Genomic DNA, 4,653 nt, shown 5'->3' with positions numbered 1-4,653 from the left:
ACAGTAATCCCTTATTTCACATCACTCAGCTCCTTAACTGATAAACGTGAACACGTCTGTGTCAACAAAGTGTAAAATGAATGGTTCATCATCTGTTAGAAAACACACCTGACACATTTTAAAATGTCTAGTTTTAAATATGACAGAGAGCATCGCCTTTAGCATGTTTTAAAACTACAATGTTCACAACTACATTATATCTAATGATTTTATTTTGTTTTAGGAAAATCCCTCAATCTTTATGTAATCATTTTTGTTCTTCATGTGTGGTATTTGTCATCAAACCCAAACTATAGCTGCAAGGGAAATACTGTGTTTTGAGTGGAATGTTTGGATGGAAACACTGATGGAACAGACGTCAGACTTGTAGTTTTACCCCAGTTGGTTGGTTTTTGCTTAATGTAGCAATTAAGCCTGCTAAGCTAGTAGTTAGCACACTTTTAATGACAGATTTAAACTGAAAACAAACAAAGAAACTCATCTGCATCTGCCTTCTGCTCCTAATAGTTAGGATGGGTTAAATGCAGAGAAGACATTTCTCTATAAATTGTGCTGTGTATGATTTTGTATACACTGTAAAAATGGTAACTTGTAACTTTGCTTTTTGTAATTAAAGTATTTTTTGTTTTCATTTACCATTGTGTGTGTGTAAGTCTCTGCTCTGAGGTCCACATCTCTGCGAACTTAACACATGAGGCCCATTGTCTGTGTCTGTGAACAGAATATTTCAAACCACTGACACATATATTTAATTTGTCTTTCACTAAAGGAACAGTGCCACAAGAACTGAAAATGGCCAAAATTATTCCTTTACACAAAAGTGAAGACCCTACAATATTCATCAACTATAGACCTATCTCCATTTTACCCCCCATTTCAACGATCCTGGAAAAATTAGCCTACAATAGATTGTTTAGTTTCCTTGACAATATTAAAATATTATACAATCATCAATACGATTTCAGGAAATCCCATTCTACCTTAATGGCAATTACCCATCTCATTAATGAATTACACAGAGCTAATGACAATAAAGAATACACTATAGGAATTTTTTTAGATTTGTCAAAGGCCTTTGATATCGTAGATCACAATATTTTTTTAGAAAAGTTGAAATATCTGGGACTGGACGAACAGGCTTTGCTATGGTTTTCTAGTTATTTAGACAATAGAAAACAGTTTGTTGTTTTTAAAGAAGTGAATTCTCCTTTTCTTAACATAAAGTGTGGTGTCCCCCAGGGATCTATACTTGGGCCCTTGTTATTTCCTTTATATATTAATGATTTGCCAAAAGTATCAGATCAGCTTTCTAAGATTTTTTTTTGCTAATGATACTAGTTTGTTTTTTTCTCAGAGATCCCAATGTAATTGTAAAAGTGGTCAATGAGGATTTCCAACTGGTTTAAAATCAATAAACTGTCACTAAACATTAAGAAAACAAATTTCATTCTGTTTAAGGCCAACTCACACCGGACGCGGAACGGAAGCGGAACGGAANTCCTTGACAATATTAAAATATTATACAATCATCAATACGATTTCAGGAAATCCCATTATACCTTAATGGCAATTACGCATCTCATTAATGAATTACACAGAGCTAATGACAATAAAGAATACACTATAGGAATTTTTTTAGATTTGTCAAAGGCCTTTGATATCGTAGATCACAATATTTTGTTACAAAAGTTGAAATATCTGGGACTGGACGAACAGGTTTTGCTATGGCTTTCTAGTTATTTAGACAATAGAAAACAGTTGTTTTTAAAGAAGTGAATTCCCCTTTTCTTAACATAAAGTGTGGTGTCCCCCAGGGATCTATACTTGGGCCCTTGTTATTTCCTTTATATATTAATGATTTGCCAAAAGTATCAGATCAGCTTTCTAAGATTTTATTTGCTGATGATACTAGTTTGTTTTTTTCTCAGAGATCCCAATGTAATTGTAAAAGTGGTCAATGAGGAACTGGAAAAGATTTCCAACTGGTTTAAAATCAATAAACTGCACTAAACATTAAGAAAACAAATTTCATTCTGTTCAGTCACAACTTCAAGAAACACACTAAGAACATAAGAGTATTGATTTTGATAATGTTTCAATTACTAATGTAAAATCAATTCATTTTCTTGGGATGCTGATTGATGAAAACCTATCTTGAAAACCTCATATCTCTCTAATTACATCTAAAATTGCAAAAAACATTGGAATTATCGGGAAAATCCGTCATCTTCTGAATACAAAAGTTTCCCTGAATCTATATTACTCTATGATTTATCCTTTTTTAAGTTACTGCAACATTGCTTGGGCTAGTACTCATCGAACTAAACTGCAACACGTGTTTAGGTTGCAAAAACTAGCAGTGAGAATCATGGCTCTTTCTCCTCCAAGAACCCATACTTTACCTTTGTTTCATAAATTTGGTATCCTTGACATTTATCAGATTAATTACCTTCAGATTGCTCAGTTTGTATATGGTTCTTTAAACAAAACACTTCCCTCCTTGTTTCACAATTTATTTTCTGCAAACAATCAATTTCATAATTTCTCAACTCGTAAAGTCTATCAGCTTCGGCCCCCACAATCGAGAACTGTTTCATCTCAATTTAAGATTTCCTACAGAGGTTCCAAGATATGGAATTCACTTCCTCCTCACTTTCTTAAACTCTCTCAACCAGCTTTTAAGATATTTGTGAAACGTATGTTGTGTAATCAAGAACTGAATGTTCTGTTTTAATCTTCATAACACCTTGATGACACTCACTTTTGTAAATGTTTAATTTATACCCAGACAATACGTTGACAGAGTCCAGAATTGAGAGAATAGGTGGAAGGCTTGACAGGGGATCACTTACATACAGGAGAAGGTCATCAGTGTACAACAAGACCTGATGTTCCTCTCGTGATTATTAAAACGTAATTACATGTGGGGTCCCTGTTCTGTTTGTCTCTTGTCCAAGGGGTCCTTTGACTAAAAAAGGTTGAAGACCCCTGCATTAGTTGATAAAAAAAATAGATGCATATTATCTAATTTGATGAGGTTTATTGTGTCCATCCAGCAGACATTTCATTTTCCAAAGTGTTGTATAGGTGGGGCACAAACCCATCTGGGCTTTCAACTGTACTTGGGTTGAGGCAGACCTAAATTTGAACAGTACTTGGACAGTGTCTGATTAAGTTTCTCAAGTCTACATGGACCCACGAACAGAGAAGAATACAGACGTAGACAAGTTGTAGGATTAGTATCTCCTTCCCCTTGCCTGGTTGCGATGCATTAAATCCTTCTTGCCAAGAAAATTTAACATGCAGGTTTTCAGTTTTTCCTCTCATGCTATAAATTAGACCTGCATGATCCTCTCTTTCTCTTGGCCCCTGGCCTGCAAACTGACATTGTTGTGGCTGTTGCGATTTACATTTATGTACCTGATAGCAGACAAAATCGATTTATATTTGATTTATTCAACTAAAGTTCTGCATTCTAAACGAACTGTGTGGCCCCTTCCTTTGTCACACACTTTTGACCCAGGTTGTGAGATGATCCACCTTGTGAAATAACAGAAATCCCTCTTTCTACTTCCACTTTCAGAGTCTCTTGTTTACTGACATCCCTGGCCTGTTTCGATGCTTCATGTGACCGTGCAGCATCAAACAATCACGCATGGCTCCATAAAGGCTATGTGTTGCAAACTAATCAGTTTTAGTAATATGAGGACAACCATCATCTGATTTAAAAAACATGTGTATCTAATATTTAAACCACTATTTGAGCTGCCGTACATATGCAGTCAGAAATAAAAAGAATTTTGTTTTAGCAAAAATAAGAAAACATTGGTGAATCCCAGAAATGAATGTGGGTTTACAAAAAACACTACATTTGTCAAATCATGCATGATGTTATGGTTCAGTTTATTATGCCTTGGTTGTTGTGTTTTTTCTGTTTGTGCTCTTTCTGTTTCCCCCTCCCATTTCTGTTTTCCTGCTTGTGTGTTGCAGTGGATGTGGCTGACTCCTCCCGTTGGCCTCCTGTTCCCACTCAGCCCATATCCTCCACCTCTTAAGCCTGGCCTTCACTCCTGCTCATTGTCAGATCATGCCATGCTCTCTGTCTTCATGCCACTCACCTGTGCTTCAGTTCCTGAAGAACTGCTCCCAGCCTCACCAGTTTGCCTGGTCTAATTTCTTTGCTTTTTGTAATTAAAGTATTTTTTGTTTTCACTCACCATTGTGTGTGTTTAAGTCACTGTTCTGAGGTCCACATCTCTGAGAACTTAACACATGTACGGTGTTCATTTTAGGACATCCTCAGATCTCAGATTCAGGTGTCAGACTCAAACAAAAAGGCATCAGAGTCGCCTAAAAGTCACTCAAAACAGCCTCATCCTCACACAAAACGGCGTCACACAAAACGGCGTCATCCTCACATGAACCAAGAAACGAAACCGAAACCACACGTCTCGTCAGTCAACTTAACACACAAAATCATAGCTGGTTGCTAGTCTTCCAGCAAATTCACATAGATTGCTGAGAATAGCTACAATATCGTTGCTGTTTAGGCTAAATATAGAGAAGCAAAATAAATACAAAATAATTTATTTAATAATTTAGAATGAAAAATCATTTGTCTTTTTGTATGAACCCTTTATGGGCGTTCCGATT

The sequence above is a fragment of the Larimichthys crocea genome, chromosome XIII (genome assembly GCF_000972845.2).
Source record: "Larimichthys crocea isolate SSNF chromosome XIII, L_crocea_2.0, whole genome shotgun sequence".
NCBI classification, from domain to species: domain Eukaryota; kingdom Metazoa; phylum Chordata; class Actinopteri; family Sciaenidae; genus Larimichthys; species Larimichthys crocea.
This window is presented reverse-complemented; position numbering follows the sequence as displayed.